Source organism: Chiloscyllium plagiosum, chromosome 3 (genome assembly GCF_004010195.1).
Source record: "Chiloscyllium plagiosum isolate BGI_BamShark_2017 chromosome 3, ASM401019v2, whole genome shotgun sequence".
NCBI lineage: Eukaryota > Metazoa > Chordata > Chondrichthyes > Orectolobiformes > Hemiscylliidae > Chiloscyllium > Chiloscyllium plagiosum.
This window is the reverse complement of record NC_057712.1, coordinates 4061530-4084717: the sequence shown is the minus strand read 5'-3', so window position 1 is coordinate 4084717 and position 23188 is coordinate 4061530.

The following is a 23188-nucleotide window of genomic DNA, read 5'->3' as shown; positions in this document are numbered from 1 at the left end:
CAGTTTAGAAATAGAATTGACTCAACACTGTTACAGACTTGACCTTCACACTTGTAATGCATTGTCTGAGCTGAGCGGACACCTATTGTTAGATAAGCTGATGCAACCTTGAGAATGTAATTCTGGGATTTACATATTAAAGAACCTAAACCACTGTGTCCCATTCTAAAAGATGAAAGACTTAATCTAAATTTGTTTAAGAACTATAACCTGGTGTGTGATTTTTAACTGAAGTTGTTTAACGTATCATTACAACTCTGACACTGTAATCCTTTTGTTATAAATTCTGTGTCTAATGGTCATGTTCCACAACCACCTAATGAAGGGGCAGCGCTCTGAAAGCTTGTGCTTCCAAATAAATCTATCGGACTATAACCTGGTGTTGTGTGATTTTTAACTTTGTCCACCCCAGTCCAAAACTGGCTCCTGCAAATCATGTTCAAAATTGTAGGCAATGGGAAGATTTATACCAGAAGCCTACTTATAAGAACTGCTAAGCAAATCAGTCGAGATAACAGACTTGCATTATCAGTTACATCAAGCAGACACAGTATGCTTGACTTGCCAGATATTTGTGCAAAGTAACTTCTGGAGCTCCAGCAATAGTTCTTGTTCTTCATGAATGAAGTTAAAAGGTAAAAAGTTAAACGCATACTTAATCAGTGTTTTGTTTTTCAGTTTTCAAATCTGATATTCCAGTAGTCTAGTGTAATTCACTTTATCAGACCGTTGGCATCTCTGAATAATGCTTCAGTTCTTGGAGAAGACAAAAGCATGAAGCCTCACGATTTACATTTTGTTCATTTTAATGTAACAAGAGACCTTGTGGTCTGTTATTTATAATGAAAGGCAGCTGCTTCACCATGTACAATACAGGAGAGATTTTCCACAGTCTGGTGTGCACAAGATCACCTGGGCATCACAATTACCGAGAAACTGGGTGGATCAGAGCACGCGTTAGTTGAAGGAACCTGAATGTTTCTCTTCCCCGATTAAACTCTTCAAGGTTCAAGATTCAAGGTGTTCTGTCCAAGCAAACCAGTGCACCTTTGTACAGATCCAGAAAATCTGCCCTGTTTGACTCTCTATGTGCGAGTAATTACAAATGGAAATGCTAGTTCAACGGATTGTCCACAGGAGATACTTAGAAACCCTGGAGAAATGGAAGAAAAAGCCATAATCCAGCATCTCCAGGATTTCCATTGAAGATTATTTATTGAACCAGTAAACCCCAGTGTGTTTCATCCCATAATCATTAAAAGGAAAGTACAAAGGCAGATCTGCCTTCCCTCAAGCATCAAATTGACTTTTTCATGCTGCGGATGGTGTGTGTATGGTTGAGCTGCCAGAGCAAGTGGTAGAGGCTAGTGTACTGATAACATTTAAAAGGCATCTGGGTGGGTACATGAATAACAAGGGTTTAGATACATATGTGCCAAATGCTGGCAAATGGGAGTACATTAAATTAGGATATCCAGTTGGCACGGACAAGTTGGACTGTAGGTTCTGTTTCCGTGTTGTACATCTCTATCAATCTTTTTGTTTCATACATCAGCAATAACTTGCACTTGCATGGTCAATGTAATTCCAGAGATTATTCCATGTGCAGTTAGATGAAGCAGTTAGCAATGGCCCCAGTGAAAAGAGCCATGCTGCTGGGCTGAGGAAGAGAGAATGAGGTGCACAGTCCAGCACTTTTCTCATTCCCGACACTTGCCCCACCAGATTCAATTCAAAATCACCTCGACAAACAACAGCATGTCTCCAATGGGGAAACTTGGATTACCGAAGATGACAAAATATCTTTAGTTAATGAGCAAGATTCTCAGACCCTGTTGGGATGGAATGAGAGACTGCCACCGCATCGCCATTCCACCTCAGAGTAGGGTCAGGGGCAGAGGGAGAGATGCTCACTGCCTGTGGCCGGGTGATCAAACTCATTAAGCTCCTCATTGAAGACCTCTTAAGGATGCCAGTTGAAATTTGCGATTTGACCTCAGAGTACCCAATGGCAGTGGGATCTAGCTCAGGTTCTCAGAGGTGGGGACCTGGATACAGATCAGGGTGACCGGTGTTTCAGGGCGATAGCGACGAGGCAGCAACAGGGAAAGATGGCAGCAATGGCGGTCGGGTGCGAAGGATGGCAGTAGCAGTGGTGGGGCTCAAAGCTTTCGATGCGGCAGGGAAGGCTGGTGTGTCAGATGGAGGTCAGCAGGAAGGCTGGTGTGTATGATGGAAGTCAGCAGTGAAGGCTGGTGTGTCTGATGGAAGTCAGCAGTGAAAGCTGGTGTGTGTGATTAGAGTCTGCAGTGAAGGCTGGTGTGTCTGATGGAGGGCAGCAGTGAAGGCTGGTGTGTGTGATTAGAGTCAGCAGTGAAAGCTGGTGTGCCTGATGGAAGTCAGCAGTGAAGGCTGGTGTGCCTGATGGAAGTCAGCAGTGAAAGTTGGTGTGTCTGATGGGAGTCAGCAGTGAACGCTGGTGTGCCTGATGGAAGTCAGCAGTGAAAGCTGGTGTGTCTGATGGGAGTCAGCAGTGAACGCTGGTGTGCCTGATGGAAGTCAGCAGTGAACGCTGGTGTGCCTGATGGAAGTCAGCAGTGAAGGCTGGTGTGTCTGATGGAGGGCAGCAGTGAAGGCTGGTGTGTGTGATTAGAGTCAGCAGTGAAAGCTGGTGTGCCTGATGGAAGTCAGCAGTGAAGGCTGGTGTGTCTGATGGGAGTCAGCAGTGAAGGCTGGTGTGTCTGATGGAAGTCAACAGTGAAGGCTGGCGTGCCTGATGGGAGTCAGCAGTGAAGGCTGGTGTGTCTGATGGGAGTCAGCAGTGAAGGCTGGTGTGTCTGATGGGAGTCAGTAGTGAAGGCTGGTGTGTCTGATGGAAGTCAGCAGTGAAGGCTGGTGTGTCTGATGGGAGTCAGCCGTGAAGGCTGGTGTGTCTGATGGAGGGCAGCAGTGAAGGCTGGTGTGTCTGATGGAGGGCAGCAGTGAAGGCTGGTGTGTCTGATGGAGGGCAGTAGTGAAGGCTGGTGTGTTTGATGGGAGTCAGCAGTGAAGGCTGCTGTGTCTGATGGGAGTCAGCAGTGAAGATAGCTCGTGAACTCAAGCAGAGCTTAGCCCAGTGCAGGGAAGAATGTGTCCTCTTGGGGATAAGCCCAATTTGGAGTGTCTACAGCCCCTTGGATGATCTAAGGACTGCAATGTTTGACTTTAACTTTATTTCTTAATTTTTCTGCTTTCATACTGAGAAAACTATAATGCTGAACTTCTAAACTGATATCTTTATTTTTCTACATCCATAACTAAGATTTTGTCCTGAGGAACTTTGTACCCAAGATGAAGCAGAGTGTGGTGAGTTTATATCCTTCCCCTGTACTTGAGTATACATTACAGTAAACTCAAAATCTAAGTCTAATCAGCAGTCCCTGCTTCAATTCACAACAATGTGGAATAGAGAATGCTAAAAGAAAAATCACTGATCTGTCTGAAAATGCAGTGCCAGAGACTCCCAAAGACTTTATGAAGTGCTTTTCCTACGTTTGATCTTCACTAATTCCTGCCCATTGTCTGATCTCCTGGCAACTTCCATTGAGCAGTATTAGGGAGCAGCAGTCGGGGTGAGGAAGGCCAATGGGATGTGATTGATGCCCACACTCATGTACATGAGACTAGGGTCACCACCAGCAGTCCTCTCTGTGCCGGCCAGGAGTTCAGCAATTGACAGAGTCGATCTGCCAGCCTTGACATTAACATTGTGAGAAATTTCTGATTAGCCTGAATAGTCTGTGAGTAGTCACCAAAGTTTCCTTGAAAGAGTTTAAAATTAGCAAATCAGATATTCATTCACCCCACAGAATCTGAACAGATATTTTTATATTCTGTGGTGGGACCATGTATCAATAGACTTGAACAAAAATCAGATATGAAGATAATCTACTGACTTTAGCTTTTCAGCAGTCTTTAGCTTTCTTGTCATCCCCATGTGACTTAGTCTTAGAAACGAGTTTGGCTGAAGGGCAGTTCCATATTAACATCAGAATGATGCATTGTCTGCTACATGGTATGATTGCCATGACATTTTCAGGCAATGTATCACTTAAAGACTCAGGACAATGCTATAGCAAATCCACTAGGTTTCATCATCACTTTTTTTGCCAAATACATTTTCTTTTGTTGAGGATGCATTAATCCTTTGAATGATTTGGTGTGGTAATTAATGTGTAAGAGGTCACCAGAAAATGTATTGTGTGAAATAAGTTTCCAAGTCTGTGGGGAGTTGCAGCTATTGACAGTGTGTGCTCAAATTTTTGATGTGTGCTTTCAGTCGGCTACAGTCCACCATGGAGCCCAATATTGGAAAGTACACCTCTTGTGTAATGAATAAATCCTCCCACTGATGCCAGAAAATCTTTAGTAGGAATGGAAGGCAGGATGTTTCACTTGCAGTTGCCCAAAGCCATGTGGGGGACTGCTGGAAAACGTTTAGGAATTTCAGTTTGCTGGAACGCGGTCTTGTCTTGTGGCTGCCTCATCTCCCAACATCAGGAATAGGTCATGAGTTCTCTTTCACTGAGGGAGGTGGGGCTGGTCCCCTGTGTGCACTCATTGGCCAGAATTTAGAGTCACAAGAGCTTGACCTTTATCTGGCAGACTCATTGCAAGCTTCGAGTGGACTGAGGGTTGGCATTCCTAACTTGGTGCCCTGTACTTCCCCCAGAGACCACCTCCCCATACACGGCAAGGGGTAGCTTTACTTTGTTTCACATCACCTCATCCTGCCCCTCCCCTGTCAGTACCTTCATACATGCAACGCCACAGACTCCCTCCAGATCCAGGGCTGGCCTCCATTGTCGCTGTCACTTCTGATCATGCTGCTGGAACTGAAGATCTGCTGGACATCTGATTGGCCAGAAGCACTTTGCAGAGGGTGGGGAGGGGACAGGATAACTTCCCTTAAAGGGGCAGGAGCCCTGACTGCAAGGCAAGTAAAATGCAGCCAAAGGTTTTGTGACTGGCTGATAGGGCGCTGAGCTCCTGGCACGTGGACCAAGCCACTATTACGTTAGCCAGGGTCAGGGGCACTGGCAAATCATTTTGATTTTAGGTGGTTGGATAAAACCAGCAACATTACTGTATAGCAACTGTTCTGATTATAGCTTCAGTCGAAGCCCATGACGCTTGATACTGGACTGCTGCAGCAACCTGGATTATTCCATTCTCAATATCCAAATCCTTAAAGTAGCGAGGGTAAGAGTTCTTCCCCCTGCAGCAGACATCTCTATGGCATTTGAACAACAATTAATCAGCCAAAATAATATTAATGATGCCCTGATTCTAAAGCATGGCCAACAACTAGAACATCACACAGGTAATGGCCCTGTTAGGTCACACACAGGAAGCATCAAGCAGCAAGCCCCATTGCTTATGGGGTTACAGGTTATTCATGAATGGCGAGGAGAAAGTATTTATTGCTTGTAAACTCTGTTGGACTTTTGATGAAATTATTATTTACAGACCCTCACAGTAAAGAACTAAATATTTCTTCTGTGCTTTGCAATTAACGTTACCAAGAAAATATGCTGAAGTTCAAAAAATGAGCTGGGCAATATAAAGGAAGTTGAAAGGTGATGTGTCAAGTGGTAACAGGGTATGTGTAAAAACAAGGAAACTGGTTGGTTCTGAGTTTTTTGATTTCCGTATGTCACAATCCCTACCCATCATGATCTCACCTCTCATTTTAACCAGGAAACCTTTACAGAAACTTAGTTTTGATCTCAGCTCAATATTCATTTGGTTCAGAATACAATGGACCTGGAGTATGTTAACTCACAAGCCTCTTTAAATGCCACCTGCCAAATTCCTTCCTGTTCAGATTAGAGAGTTAGTACAACAAGCTTCAAATTTGCATGGAGCACTCACTCAGCAAAAAAGTGCACGGGATGCACTGCCAGTCTGTCCCAGGGAGCCCCACAGTCTGCAGAGATGTGGCTTCGTCCTGGCAAGATACAAGCTCAAGATTTTCTTGAGGCTCTTGGAAGAAGTGCTCCATTTCATCCTATCATCACAAAGACTTTTGCCTGTGTTAGATGTACGCACTGATGACTGTTCTGGTGCCAATCCAGTTCCTCAGTGCATCGAACTAGAAACTTACTGCCAGTTCCCATTCTGGTCAATTATTAGAAATTCAAGCCAGACACTCAATGACACAATCAAACCTTTAATCACCAAGGCTCCATTTGAGGTGCTACGTTCAAGCAGCCTTTGGTTGGGGTCTGGGATATGTTGCAGCTGCCTCAGTGCTGACCTCTCTGTTGGACAAGTGTGAATCAAGTTAGTTCGACAATAGCTACCTGCAGTTTGTCTTTTCTTAGTGTGTAACTCAACAGAAGGTTCGCAGTGAAGATGGGATGGAATACTTCTTATATATTGTAGTTTGAAGATAAAGCAGAAGAATTTTGCTCAACACTTTAGGAACTTCAGTATTTGAGTTTGAAGAAAGTGAGTGGCTGAGAGGATTGTTTTGTGTGCACATCGTGTTCCTATTCAGTAAATCAGCAAGGTGCAGAATTCGTTTCAGAGACAGAAGACTTCATTAGGATTGAGGATGAAACTTAACAATGAGGGTGTAATCACAAGCATGGATTTCACATTTGGCTGAAAGTGAATAAAATAGATGAGGATAAAATGAATGTTCTCCTGATCATGATAAGGTCAGGTGCTTTTGTTGTAGTTTCCAACTCGGCGCCAACACCATGGAATATGCTGAAACGCATGAGATTCCATCCTTATAATATGGTACAATGTTGAAGGAAATTGCAATCAGCATTGTATTTTGTTAAAGAAAGCAGTTGCTTGAAAAAACATGACACTGAGAACATTGAATTCATTAACCTGGCCATAGCCCTTCATTCAGTTAATGGCAATGTGTTGTGCTCAATGCTCATTGAGGGTGGGGTATTTGTGTCGCCTCTTTCTCCTGTTAGTTGTTTGATTTACAACTGAATGAATGTGGCAGGATTGCAGAGGTTAGATCTGATCCATTGGTTGCATATTTGCTTATCCCTGCTTGTCACATGTTGCATTCACTGTTTGGTCTGGGAGTCGGCCTGTGATGTTCCTTTATTAGATTGACATCTCTATTTTACGTCTGTGCTCGTGGTATGCCTTCCTGCAGCCGTCTCTGGATCAGGGTTGATAACCTGGCTTGGGGCCTAATGGTAGGCTAGTAGATATGCCATGCCATGAATTATGAACTCTTGCTTGTAAGTGCTTAGTGTGGGTAAAACATGTAGCTTCCACCTGATAAATGTCCAAAAGTACCAGTGCACATACAGGGGATTGCAAAAGGCATGGTTTTACCAAGCAGCGCCTAAGTTGTCTGTACCTGTGGAGAGTGAATAGGCATTCTGGATCAGAGGGAAGGAAATTCGACAGCTGTCGATTACTCAGTAGCTTGATTCAATAATCATGTTGGCATGACTTCTCAGCATATCTGTTACATGGTTGATTTAACAAACAAAATCAGCACAATCCATAGACCCAGCCTGAGTCTTTCATAATCTGGATAACAACTAATACACCACACATTTCAGCAGCAAAATAACAGCAACTTGGGTGAGTTATTGGAAACCTTCCATTGCATAGGGAACTTTACGCCACAATAAGTCACCTTTCTTCAGAAAAGAAGTAGCAGGGAAGAAAAAACTGAGAGGAAAATTGGAAAGAGAAAAATGAGGCATTCAGTACAAGAAAATAGATTAGTAATATTCATAATCTGTGAACCATTTACTCTCAGTCATTGGCTTGGAACAAGATTGTGTTCAAGTCTCGAGGTAATTGTGCAGTACTTCTGTTTTCTGGATCCATGGCTTTTGCATAAAATCTGGCCAAAACAACAAAAAATGGGAAAGAAAGCACAAATGTAATAAAGGGTTATTTAGTCAGTCTTGCATATCTCACACACCACTCTATGATTATGGCTCTTGTTTTGAATCCATACAGATTTGTTTCACGATGCATGAGAATGTTCACATACAAAGATTAATGAACAGTGAATGAAAATGTTTGAAAGATTTTAAGGCTGTAATCTAATTAGTGGCTCCAGATGATATCATTAGGCACAAGAGCAACATTTTAGCAGTTTATATCCATCATTGAACCCCAAAGTTTAAAATAAGCTTAAACTAGACATTTCTATCTGGTTTTGTTTATGATTTTCACTGTTTCAATTTGATGTGGAATTTTATTTTGTTGTCATGCTGGCAACAGAGAGAGCTGTGAGTGCCAGCTAATGGAATATTCATGTCCAAGATTCAGAAAGACATTCTAGCAAGAGGATTAACGACTCTAATGTAATTGCTATAGATTTACTGAGAAATAAGCTGCATTTGATTTCCAGGAAACTCTACGCCCAGTAGGTATGACATGTTAATAAATTAATAGTCGTGACAATAAGTTCAAATGTTACTGTGTAGAATTACACATCCATAAACTGTTTTATTAGCTAAACCATGAAGTATAGGAACAGTCCAAACACTCAATTGTTGCTGAGGTTTATTGTCAGGAATGAATTGCGTGGACCTCTACTGCCATCTAAAGGGTAAATCAGTTTGAGTTCCAGATCCAGGAATCATTGGGTTTTTACACCTTGGTAAACAGCCCTTCAGCCCATTATGTCCATGCCTTCATCAAACATCTGTTTGTCTTACTTGTCATGCTATGACCAGATCTAGACACTACACCTTAGGAAAGATATAACAGCCTGGGAGGGGGTGCAACATAGATTTACAAGAATGATACCTGGACTTCAGGGCTGTTTTGAAGAATAATCACATAAATTAGGCCTGTTTCCTTTAGAATTTAGGAGGTTAAGGGGTGATCTGATTGAAGGCTTCAAGATATTAACAGGAAAAGGCAGGATAGATAATCTATTTCCATTGGTTGGGGAATCTAGGACAAGGTGACATCGAATGAGAATTAAGGTCAGACCATTCAGGAGAGATGTTAAGAAGCTCTCCTACACATGAAAGGTGGTAGACATGAAAGTTTGGAACTCTCTTCCACTAATGGCAGTGGATGAAGGATTAGTTGTTAATTTTAAAACTGAGCTAGATAAATCTTTGAGGAGAAAGTGAGGTCTGCAGATGCTGGAGATCAGAGATGGAAATGTGTTGCTGGAAAAGCGCAGCAGGTCAGGCAGCATCTAGGGAACAGGAGAATCGACGTTTCGGGCATTAGCCCTTCTTCAGGAATGAGGAAAGTTGGTCCAGCAGGCTAAGATAAAAGATAGGGAGGAGGGACTTGGGGGAGGGGCGTCGGAAATGTGATAGGTGGAAAGAGGTCAAGGTGAGGGTGATAGGTCAGACTGGGGTGGGGGCGGAGAGGTCGGGAAGAAGATTGCAGGTTAGGAAGGCGGTGCTGAATTTGATGGATTTGACTGAGACAGGCTGGGGGGAGGGGAAATGAGGAAACTGGTGAAATCCGAGTTCATCTCTTGTGGTTGGAGGGTTCCTAGCCGGAAGATGAGGCGTTCTTCCTCCAACCGTCGTTTCGCTGTGGTCTGACGATGGAGGAGTCCAAAGACTCCTTTGTTAAGCAAAGCTATCAAGGGATTTAGGTCAAAGGTCGATGGAGTTAGCCACAGATCAGACATGTTCTTGTTGAATGGCGGAACAGACTCAAGGGCAGAATGGCCTACTTCTGTTCCCATGTTCCAATGTTTGTATTCTCATCCCATTTTCCAGCACTTGGCGTGTAGCCCTGTATGCTCTGGCATTTCAACTGTTCATCTAAACATTTCTTAAATGTCTTGAGGTTCCCACGGTTTACCAGCCTTTTACGCAGTGAGGTTCAGATATTCACCAGCCTCTGGATGAAAAGGCTTTTCTTCACATGAAGTCCCTCCTGCTCTTTACTGTAAACCTGTGCCTCCTGGTTATTGACCCCTCAGCAAGGGACAAAGTTTCTCCCAAACTCTGCCCCTCATAACTTTGTGTTTAAAGAATCAGATTGCTTGCTTCTTTCATGTATTTGTAATTTTATTTTAAAAGCAGTCTTTATCTATTCTATTATAAACACATTTAGGTCCATTAGTACAACCTACATTTGTGATTTCATATTCTCAGTGTGAAGAATATCCGGTTCCCACCAAATAGCGCAATGAAAGTGCAACCACTTCCTGAAGGACATTTTAATTCCATCACTGACAAAACAGAATGAAGTTTAACTGTAAAACAGGCAGGTCGTAGCCAGGTTTAATTCTTTTGTCACTGCCAGCAATTTCCAAGAAGATTGAATGTTGAAACTTCACTCAGTAAATGGTCCCAGTCTCTCCAGTGACCTTACCCCAACTTCCAGTTACCAGTGAACTCACCGTCCCCCACCCCACCCCAACATCCAATCACCAGTAATGGCCCCCACAACTTTCATCCACCAATGACCCCCAACATCCAGCAACTCCTCCCAAAACATTGCTTCCAGTAACACCCCCCCCCCCCCTTCAATATCCAGCTACCAGTAACTCCAGCAGTCCCCGCCCCCACACCACCCACTTGCCTTGGATTCTATGGGCTCTTCCCTTTCGGACCAACCATTCATGTGGGACCTTATCAAAGGCCTTACTGAAGTTCATGTAAACAACATCAATGTCACTACCCTCATGAATAAATTCAGTCACCTTTTCAAAAGGCTCAATTAAATTTGGCAGATAGGATCTCCTTCTAACAGATCTATGCTGACTATCCCTGATCAATCTCTGCCTTTCCAAGTATTGATTAATCCTGTCCTTCAGAATTTTGTACAATAATTTCCGTACCACTGACATCGGGCTAACTGCTCTGTAATTACCCTGCCTATCCCTGCTTCCCTTCTTGAACACAGGAAGCACATTGTCCTCCAGTCAGCTAGCAGTCCACCTGCAAAGTATTCGATATCTCCTCTGTCAGGGCCCTAGAAGTCTCCTTCCAACACTCCTGTAGCAGCCTGGGTCACATCTCAAACTGGCCCTGGGGATTTATGCACCTTTATGCCCACTAAAACACTTAATATTGCTTCCTTATTAATATTGATGCGTTCTGAAACCTCACCATCCCAAATGAATTCCCCAGCTACAACTCTTCCGTGAATACAAATGAGAAATATTCATTTAAGACCTCACACACATCCACTGGCTCCATGAATAGATTGTCCCTTTACTGTTCAATTGGTCCATCCTTTCTCTGTTAATCCTCTTACTCTTAATATTTTTATAAAAATCTTTGGTGTTTTCCTTGATCCCATCTGCCAAAGATATTTCCTAGCCGCTCTTTGCCCTCCGAGTCCCTTTCTAAGCAACCTCTGATACTCCCTATACTTTTGAAGGGCCTCCCTGTTTTTAATGTGTTGTACCCGACATATGTTTCCTTTCTCAAACTCTCAATATGCCTTGACATTCCGGGTCCCCTGGACCTGCTACCCTCACCCTTCACTCTTAGAGGATCATGCTGACCCTAAATTCTCACTAGATTACCCTTACAAGACTCCCAATTTCCAAATCTACACTTTCCTGCAAGTAGTTGCTCCCGGTCTGAGTTTGCCAGATCCTGGTTGTTCAGACTTCGCACTCAGTGTCTCCATTTACTCTGGGTAGCTCAGGAAGCTTGTGACATGTTCAAATCCAGAGTTAGCTGCAAATGAGCTGGAGCATTAATTGGCAAACTCAGGTCAGTTGTCCAAAGGAACCACCTCAGGGATACCAGGGGTGTTTCAAGTATCTCACATTGTTCTGTTCATTTATCATCTCTGTCTCTCTTCCCTGATAACACACACTTTTGGAAACAGCAGCACCCAAAGAGCACCATGGCTCCATTTCACCCTTGCTCCTCCACTCAATGCCTGCATTTGGAATTTCTCTCTCAAATCTTTATTACCTGTTGAGTCCTTATAACACTACTTGTCTTTTGGCACCTGGACAGCATTCTTGAGAAATCTGCCTTCATCTGATGTCATTGTAATGGGCGGGCCACTAGGTCAGAGGAAAATCTCCGTCTTCAGGCAACTCCCTCTGTATGAGTAACAAGTAATGGATTTACAAGGAAGATACTCTGGTCTAGGTAACTGATAGGTGGTTTACCTCTGGCAATGATTGTGTGTATCTTCCACCCATGGAGGGAATTGCTATTTTTCTGTCTTTCTGACATTCCAACTCTGGGCAGTCGGCATCCATTCTTACCTGGTCTCCTTCCACTCACTGGTCACATCAGCTCGGAGAGTGGAGGGATTGAACATTCCCTCCACATCCTAGCCACTCTCTTGCAACTTCAGCATCACTCAAACCTTATTTGGATTCATCTGCTCTAAGGTAGATTTAATCCGGGATGTGAGAGGGAGAGAAAAGGTTTAGTGATGAAAAATTAACACTGGGGCAGTCACAGGAAACAACATTAATGAGAGAGACAGAATAGAATCAGTCAGACCCTAGCAGAAGATGCAAATGAGTTTTTTAAGTTCATTCCTGGGATGTAGGTAACATTGGCTGAGCTAGCAACTGTCCTTGATAAAGTGGTGGTGAGCTGCCTTCTTTAGATTAGATTAGATTACATTAGATTACATTACAGTGTGGAAACAGGCCCTTCGGCCCAACAAGTCCACACCGACCCGCCAAAGCACAACCCACCCATACCCCTACATTTACCCATTACCTAACACTACAGGCAATTTAGCATGGCCAATTCACCTGACCTGCACATCTTTGGACTGCGGGAGGAAACCGGAGCACCCGGAGGAAACCCACGCAGACACGGGGAGAACATGCAAACTCCACACAGTCAGTCGCCTGAGTCGGGAATTGAACCCGGGTCTCTGGCGTTGTGAGTCAGCAGTGCTAACTACTGTGCCACCGTGCCGCCCACATGTGCCACTGTGCCGCCCACACCACTTGAACCACTCCAGGCCATTTGGTGGCAATTGACGCACAACACCATGAGGGAGTGACTTCCAGGATTTTGACCCAATGTCAATGAAGAAACAATGATACATTTCCAAGTTGAAATGGTGAGGGTCTTGCTGACAGTACTGTTCCCATGTACCTGCTACCCTTGTCCTTCTAGATGTAAGTAGTCATGGGTTGGAAGATGCTATCTGAGGTGCCATGGTGAATTTCTGCAGTGCATCTTGTAAATGGTACATATTGCTGCTGCTGAGCATCAGTGATGGGGGTTTGGGGATATTTGTGGAGGGGTGTCAATCAAGAAAGTTACTTTGTGAGGCTTTTTGAGTGTTGTTGGAGCTTCCAGGGAAGTGGGTGGTATTGCATCATAGTCCTGACCTGCATATTGCAGATGGTGGACAGGCTTTGGGGAGTCAGAAGGCGAGTTAATTGCTGCAGGATTCCTAGCCTCTGACCTGTTCCTGTAGCCATTGTGTTTGCATGACTATGTTGCCAGGGTTGGAGGATCTAAGCTACAAGGAGAGGCTGAAAAGGCTGGGCTGTTTTCCCTGGAGCGTCGAAGGCTGAGAGGTGACCTTATAGAGGTTTACAAAATTATGAGGGGCTTTGGAGGGATATGGGCCGGGTGCTGGCAGGTGGGACTAGATTGGGTTGGGATATCTGGTCGGCATGGACGGGTTGGACCGAAGGGTCTGTTTCCATGCTGTACATCTCTATGACTCTGTGACTAGTACAGTTCTGTTTCTGGTCACTGGTAACTCTGAGAATGTTGATAAATAGGGATCCATTAAAGATAATGCCACTGAATTTCAAGTGGCGAAGTTTTCTTGTTGAAGACGGTCATTGCCTGGTGCATATGCTACTTGACACTCGTCGGCCCAAGCCCGACTCTTCTCTGTATTCTGCTGTATTTGGATTTACACTGCTTCAGTATCTAAGAAACCAGATGGTACTGAACATTGTGCAATTCTCTGTGAACATTCCCACTGCTGACTTTATGATGAAGGGAACATGTATGAGAAAGTAGCTGAGGATGGTCATGCCTAGGGTACAATGCAGAGATATTCTGGAGCTGAGCTCTCTAATCTCCAGCAACCACGGTCATCTTCCTTTGTGCCAGATATGACTCTGCCCAGCTGAGAGTTTTCCCTGAATCCCCATTGACTCTAGTTTTGCTTGGGCTCCTTGATCTCACATTTTCACAAATGCAGCCTTGATATCACTCTCACTTCAGGAGTTCAGCTCTTTGTTCATGTTTTACCTACTCTAATAAAAGTGATTAACTGCAGCCTAGGACTTTGAGATGTTCCAGCCAACAATGGGAAAATATATCATCTTTAAAGTCTTACCTCTAATGAACAACCATAATATTTCAAAAACATTTCAGACATCACATACAAACTGAGTAAGTTTGAATCAAGCTAAAAGAAATTTGAGTAATTCAAAACACCTTTTTCTATTTGTTCTAACATTGGCACCCTGACTTCTGTCCAAGCAGCTGAAAATCTTCAAAACATGACATTTCTCTCAGCAGTCCATAAATGTCATTCAAATGTGTCTATTTTCCTATAGAGAATAGCTGAGCCCACCCTGGTTATATGCTGTAACTTAGTTAAATACCACCGAGACCTTTATCACCATAAGCAACAGAAGATCAAAGCCTAATTATCAATTCATAATAAAAATTGACATTGTTCATAATTAAGTTTGCCTGGAGTTTCCTGCTTGGTGTAAGGTTACGATAAAGGAATTAATGTGACGCCTGTGAAATAAATTGGTGATGACAAATGTGGAGGAAATAAAACTCTCTGTGAGGGGTGCCTTGTGATGTGAAATAATGTTTGTACTGCTATAAATGGTGGCCTTCCGCTAATGTCGTAGAGTTAGCTACTAACAAGCTATGTGGTCAGGTGATTAATACAAAGACGTCTAATCTCTTGCAAAAAGGGATCTGGATCAATTAAACTAACAAACAAATTAATACCAGATGCAGTGTGAAGGGAACAACTGCAACATAATAGATTGTGGAACATGAAACCTGTCATCCCATTAAAGGTGTGTAACTATAAAACTGGAAAGGCATTTGATCATTCAAGTTAAAGTGAGTATCTGGTCAATGTAAACGGGTGTTATTAAAATTCAGTCAAGTACCGGAATGTATCCCAAGATAATTTGGTTGTAAATCAGAATAAATTATTTTAAGCCTGGACAGATGAGACCATGTTTGATGAGTCATGTTGAATCTCAAGACTCTGCTTCCAAAGATTGCACTGATGGGTTAGAAAAAAAACACACAGACGATCCAAGATCAAAGTTATATGTTCTGACCTTATCCATTTTCATTCAACAAAGTGCAATTGATGAAGGAGTACAATTTTTAAGGTTAAGATGTGCTTTTTAAAATGACACCACCGCTTTCACTAAGTTTAGTATATTTATATACAAGGTAAATCATAGAATCCCTACAATGCAGAAAGGGGCCATTTGGCCCATCAAGTCTGCACCAACCATCCAAAGAGGATCCCACCCAGATGCAGTCCTGTCTTTGTCCACATAACTCCGCATCTACCATGTCCAATCTACCTAACCTGCACTGGAGGAAACAAGAGTACCTGGAGGGAATCTGCACAGAACATGCAGAATGTGCAGACTCCACACAGACAGTCGCCTAATGCTGGGTCCCTGGCATTGTGAGGTAACAGTGCTAACCACTGAGCCACCATTCCACCTGAATATCATGCTGCTAAATTGCTCAGCAGGATCTGAGAATGGGCTGAACAAGGAATGCGTCTGATCCATGATATTTATTCCACCGTAGTTAGTGTGGCCAAATACCTGACCACAGAGGCATGAACATCTAACATGACATGGCCTATTAAAGAAGCAAAAAGAATCATTGGCACTATCATTCACACAGATTCCTATCCTTGCCATAATGCCAAATATAGCCTCTCCACCTTCTTAGGGTACAGTGTACAGCCATGGAATCATTTAATTCTTTAATAATCCTTTGGGATTGCCTCTTAAAATAACAAAGTCTGATCATCTGTTTTTGGCTACAGTTGAATCCCCAAGAGAAATTATATGACAATAGGGGGCCTGCCATTTTAAGACAGATTATTTACAATATATATGTATGACAATGTAACTGTACATTTGTGGCTTTTGTCTTCCCATGAACACTTTTAATTGTTTTCATTTAGCTTCCCCGGCTCCTCTTTCTCTAGTCAACCAGTCAAAACTTGAGTCATTGAGCAATAAACATAGCAAAATGCTAAAATTATTTCTATGTATGAAATATATTTCTGATTGGCATATTGGTAGCACCTACCTTTGAAGGCAGGTAGACATATCTTTAATAATAGGATTGACTGTGGTGCCATTTTTTCATAAGCAGTGGTTCATTCCCTACCATGTTTGGGCATTCCTAGCTCATTTCCGATGAGTGAGAGGCTTCAAATCCACTTTGCATATTTGAGTTTGTAACATTATTCATAAGGTTAGAAATAACAAAGTACTTCAGGACAGGAACCATATCATTTGATACATTTGCTCCTGTTACAACATTATCTCCCCTTCCTGTCAATAAACTAGAATGTTTATAGGTCAATCAGATAGTGCAGCATGGGGTCTGGATTGTAGTGACCATCTGAGTCTTTGGCTGTAGACACACAAGAAAAGTTGAAAGTCTGTAGAAAGTATTAGTGAATGAACCATCACGTTCTCTGCTTTTCCCTCTCCTCGTTTTTAGGTTGTGATTTTAGAGAGTCTCTAGGATCTCTGAAAAGTTTTTACAGTAAATTACAGTGTGGAAACAGGCCCTTCGGCCCAACAAGTCCACACCAACCCACCGAAGCGCAACCCACCCATACCCCTATATTTACCCCTTACCTAACACTACAGACAATTTAGCATGGCCAATTCACCTGACCTGCACATTTTTGGATGGTGGGAGGAAACCAGAGCGCCCGGAGGAAACCCACACGGACATGGGGAGAACGTGCAAATTCCACACAGTCAGTTGCCTGAGGCGGGAATTGAACCCGGATCTCTAGCGCTGTGAGGCAACAGTGCTAACCACTGTGCCACCCACAGGTTTATGAAGGAATACTTGTGTGTATCTAATCAGTTTGCTTTTCCAATGAGAAGATACAGATAACAAGATTGAAAGGATAACCGTTAGAAACTTTGAAATGATGGAAATTGATTAGGGTCAAATTTGTCTACTTTATTCATTTTATGAATGTAAAAGCATTCCAACATTATTTAGGCTAAGTTTTCAAGAAATTATCCACTTACATTCTAATATCCTAAGCTGTAATAGAAAGGTAATTCCTTCATAGAGGTTGCTAGATTTATGTTCATAGATTGAGTTCCTTTAGAAATTGACCAAAACTTTCTGAACCTTTTACTCCGACTTTGTACGTGAGCAGATAGGCAGCGTGCTCAGTACCTTCACATCAGCAAAATCAGTAAACCTGATTTGTTTGTTTCAAGATGTGTGTTGAGAATATTTATTTTCAAAATAAATTGTGTACATTTAATTATACAGATAAACACAACACATAACATTTTTGGATGTTTTCCTTCCAATATGCATCAACTTGTTGATTTATTTATTCATGTGTTCAATATTCATAAAGTTCATCATCATTTTAATATCATGAGGATTTAAATTATGAATATTAAGTTTCCAACATTAGATTCCACTGGTCTCTATTTTCACTTTCCAGTGTTTATATGAAGATGTTCAGATAGTTTCAAACATGCTGGTGTGAAATTACCGAATCTCAAATTGGTAAAAATAATGTATTCTGTAAAAGAAGTTCAGAAAAGCTGTTGAGTATCTAGGAGCCAAATTTTAAACATAAGATGTTCTTTTTAAGAAATTAGCTTGCATCCAAGCATTTCTTAATGAGATGGAAATAAGCAAGAATATTTAGCTTTAGACAGCTGAACACAGAAGTTACACAATGTGATAAGGTTATTAGTTTATGCTGTATCAGAAGAGTTTGTCAGAAATTGCTGTATTAAAAATATTATTTTGTCAGGTTAAAGACTCAATAAGCATTTTGTTCCTAATGAAAATAAGGTGTTAGCACCAGATTCTCATCTTTTACTTATATCTTGAGATTGTGCGTCTTGTATAATGCAATAGATGATTTAAAGAGGAATAAAGTTGATAAACTAGCAGTTAAAGTTAACTTATTAATTAGCTAGAAATGTTATTTATGATGAAATAAAGTTCCAATGGTCTATCGTAACTTTACAAGATAAACTTTTGCAGCAAAGCATCTTTTCAAAAACTACTTTGTACAATTTTAAACTTCAATGATGCTTGGTAGCAGTTTTAAGTTTATTCTGTTCTTTATTGCAGATGTGAATGAGTCACATTTATTTGAGGAGCTCTCGGTTGATTTATGATGCAATAACATTTATCAGTGACTTGTCATAGTCTGTTGAACACAGCCATCTAGAATTAACTGGAATCATGCTTTGTCATTCTCACTGGCAATGTCTCCAGTCATCAATCTTTTCACATGAAAGATGAAAGTGTTACTGTTTTTCATTTCTCCAGCTTTGAATATGCAGTAAATGTTATAACATTTGGTATGATTATCAAAATCAACTTTTGCTGGCCATTATTGGGTGGTTGGAATGGCAGGATAATCCATATCAGAGACGCTTCAGCATCTTCTTTGTAAAGTGAAAGGAGTTAAGACTAATCAGAGAAACAAGAAACAGAATCTTGAAGGGTCTGAGCAACACAAGCTCTGGGGATATTTGTGGCAGAATTACTCAAGAAGCCCAGCAAGCCCTCTCGGAAACATCTTGATGCATCTTTTGAGCATTTGCCAAGTGGCAAGGTAGTGATAAGTACGCAATTAGGGGATTATAACTTGTTAAGCAGCTTATAAACACTGTACTCATCTCACTAATATCCAACTTATTCAGTGCATTGCCAACAGAAGACTGGCTGCACAGAGGTATTTGAAAGATGTTGCGGACTGCCACTTCTTCGGCAGGTATCTGCTGAGTGGTGAGCTGTTCCAGGAATGGTGCCTGGTAAGAGGGGGCTAGAATCAGATGTGAAGATTGTCATAGAAATAGGGAAGGTAGTTAATGAATTGGAGGTGCCGGTGTTGGACTGGAAGGTACAAAGTTAAAAATCACACAACACCAGGTTATAGTCCAACAGGTTTAACTGGAAGCACTAGCTTTCGGAGCGATGCTCCTTCATCATGTGGTTGTGGAGGATACAGTTGTAAGACACAGAATTTATAGCAAAAGTTTACAGTGTGATGTAACTGAAATGATACATTGAAAAATACCTTGATTGTTTGTTAAGTCTCTCATCTGTTAGAATGACCATGTTAGTTTCATTTCGTTCATCTATAAATCACAAAAATGTTTTTACAAGTGACATTCTCAGGTATGAACGAAGTGAAACTATTCTAACAGATGAGAGACGCAACAATCAAGATATTTTTCAATGTATAATTTCGGTTACATCACACCGTAAACTTTTGCTATAAATTCTGTCTTACAATTGTGTCCTCCACAACCAGCTGATGAAGGAGCAGCGCTCCGAAAGCTAGTGCTTCCAGTTAAACCTGTTGGACTATAACCAGGTGTTGTGTGATTTGTAATTTTGTAGTTAATGAAGTGAGTTTACTAAATTATGGCAAGAAATCCCATTGGATCTTGCAGTGAGAATCCCTTCAAAAAACTCAGGGCAGTACGCACTTGACCAAAATGCATTAAATTTAGCCCAAGCTTAACTTTAATTAACTGATAGTCAGGGGGGCAGCCCCATTTGGCCACAGGATCTGTTGGGACACTTCATTGTCTCCCTCACAATATAACTTTTGACAGAAGTATCCCCACACATTACTAAAAATATTTTGGGGATTTCTAAAGAATATAAATCAGGTTTGTCTATGGCAATCTGCTGTCAAACTCCTAAAATGTCCAAATATTATGGGTGATTGTGAATGAATGTTTACGATAATTTCCCACCCTTATGGGAATTTAATGGTTAAAAACTCATGGAGAACAATCACAGAATATTCTGGCTGATTTTTTTGCATAACTTATTTATTCAGTTCAGGACTTCTAAGTGGTCATTTGAAGCACATGTTTACACAAAGTACAAATGGAGCTATAAAGTTGCAATGTCATTCTTTGAAGTATAAAGTAATAATTAATATGAATGGTGACAACATTGTAATCAGAGTTGCAAGGTCAGTAACAATACCGACAGGAACTCCCCAGCTTTCATGACATGTTACTCTCTTCTTACTGTTCAGCCACAATTGGGAAATATGAGCCCCCTTCCCCCTCCCCCACCTCAAACCCCTTAATGACCCAACCCCAGAAAAAGCAATCACAGCTGCTCCTTTGCCTCCACAATCTCACTTCCTCTCATGTAGCATTTCTATCACATTATTACAGCAAATCACTGAAACAACATTTCACAATTCTTCTGTCAAAATTGCACGTCTAAGGCTTATCTTGATCGTGCCTTCCTGCTTCAGCCAGGGCACAAAAGTTACATCTCTAACTCGGACCACTCTCCTCTTTCTCAATAGTTCCTATTTCTTTCTACCAAATTGCTGACTCCAATCTTACGTATGAAACCAAGCTGTTTACTTTTAGTCAGAAAAGTTCACCCTGTTTCTGCAAATACAGCTAACATCCTGTGTCTATCGTTAAGCGGTTGTTAAACAGTTGTCCTGATTCTCAATATTGAAGCAGTTGTGACATCATACAAACAGCAGTTGTTCTAAGTGAATTTTACATTGTTGGAAAATACAAAAAATATTTAAATAAAAACTAAATGAGAAAGAGCATAGATCAATAATAATAGACCACTCCAGCTTTAAAATTACTGTCGCTGATTTAAGTGACTAAATGCTAATATTAAAAATAAATGAGTTAATATCTCCATTAAAATTGTGAAGAGTGGAATGTCCTCAGCATTCTTTGTTTATACAGAGACATGACAATCTGCAATAACAGATTTTTGTCTCCTATAACTGGTCATGGAGGTCTACAGCATAGAAACAGGCCCTTCGGCCGAAATTACTCATGCTGCCCAGTTTACACATTTAAATTAGTCCCGTTTGTCCGTGTTTGGTCCATATCCCTCCATACCCAGCCCATCCATGTCCCTGCCTAAATGTTTCTTAAATGACAAAATTGAACTTGCCTCTTCCACTACCTCTGGCAGCCTGGTCCAGACACTGTTCACCCTCTGGATCCTTTCTTTCACTCCCCTCTCACCTTAAACTTATACCAGAGGGAAAAGCTGTCGGCTATCTACCTTATCTGCGCCTCTCATGATTTTACAGCCCTCTACATAGTCACCCGTCAGTCTCCTACGCTCCAGGGAAAAAAGCCCCAGCCTATCCAGCATCTCCTTATTACTCAAACCTTCCAGTCTAGGTAGCATCCTAGTAAATCCTTTCTGAGCTCTTTCTAGTTTAATAATATCCTTTTTTTAACTTAAATGATTTCATCACAGCCCACATATTGCATGTAGATAGTGTGAAATATCAGGATTGCAAGGTTTTTTTTGGCGAACTGCCATGTCTAATAAACAACAAACTGCTATAAAAGCTAAAGTGAGCAGAGAAAAGATAATTTGCCATGAAATGAATTTAAATTTTGTTCTCAAATCAACAAAAGTGTAATGGTAGGGAACTAACGGACATTTTTTCCATTTTTCGTGTAATGGTAGCAGGATTAAATGGTGTGGAGATGCCGCTGTTGGACTGGGGTGGACCAGGTCAGAAGAGACACAACACCAGGTTATAGTCCAACAGGTTCATTTGAAATCACAAGCTTTTGGGGCACCACTCTTTCATGAGGTGAAAATCTCAGAATAACAACAGAAAATAATGCAGAAGCAAAACTGGTCAGAACCATGAAAAGATGAATGTTTTGGAGTTGAGATATTGTGACAGAATCTTGACCTTGTTTAAAAGTTTAAAGGTATCAATGTTCGCAATGCATGGAGATTGTGCATAATTCCGGGTCATCCTCTAGCAGGATCCAATTTGCTGAATTAACTCAATCACAGAAAACAAAAGCAGAAACAACTTGGAAGTCCTGAATAGAGATTGACTTCCCAAAAGGACAGGGACAGCACAATCTAATAGTTGTCCCCATCTATCCAGCATGTGTTAACTATTCAGTGAAAGAACATTGAGCTGTTCAAAATGATGGCTTTATCTAAATCGTGTAATGCATATTTGTAAACCTACTCACTCTGTCAATGTTCCAAGCAAAAATGGTTATTTACTCCAGTTAGTTAATTCAGCTGACAATACTTTAAGCCTCTGTGAATAGTGAATTCAAAATTATCTCGAAATTTGATCCAGTGGTGTTTCAGTGATAAATAAGACCGTATTTCACTGAGTTGGATGTGATACATTATGAAAGCAACGTGCCTGTTTGTAGATCAAACTACATACATCATTCAGGGCAACGCATTAACATTCAGTGAGGAAAGTATTTAAAATCGTTCAAGTACTGGAAATATAAGTACTGTATTGGGAGAGATGTTGACATAATGGCTATGTCATTAAATTTGTAATCCTGAGGGAAGGCTAATGCTCCTGGGACACAAGTTCAGATCTGACCTTGACAGCTGGTCCTATTTAAATTCAATTAATAAAATAAGGAATTGGAGCCCAGTGGCAGGAATGGTGGTAAAGAGGCCATCGGTGTTTATTGTAAGACCCAGTGGGGTTCCTTTAAGGGAGGTGTGCTCCCATCCTTGCCAGGGCTGGCTGCAATGTGCCTCTTGTGTCCTCTGCAAAACATTTAGCAATTAGCGATGGACAACAAATGCGCACCTCATCATAGAACACACGGCAAAGTCATTAGATCGAATCTCATAGGAATCTGAACAATTTGACCCATGGTGGGAAATGTGGCAGAAACAGAAACAGCTCTAGCTTGGTGTCAGCAGCAACTCACTGCATTGTATCGCTGAGTTCAGAGTGTCAAGGTGAGATTGACATTAGGCAGCGATTGCCCCTTAATGGACATTATTGCTGGTTAACAACTTTACTAACAGCCCGTCTCATCTCAACTTTCTATCATACTTTTCACCCGAGGCTAGCTGGATACCAACAATTCCTGGCATTGACGTCTGATTGGGTACCAGCTGGCTCTGAATACTCGCAATGTTGGACAATGGGAATAACATCTCTCAGGGACAACTCCAAGAGCGACACACACACACACACAAACACACAC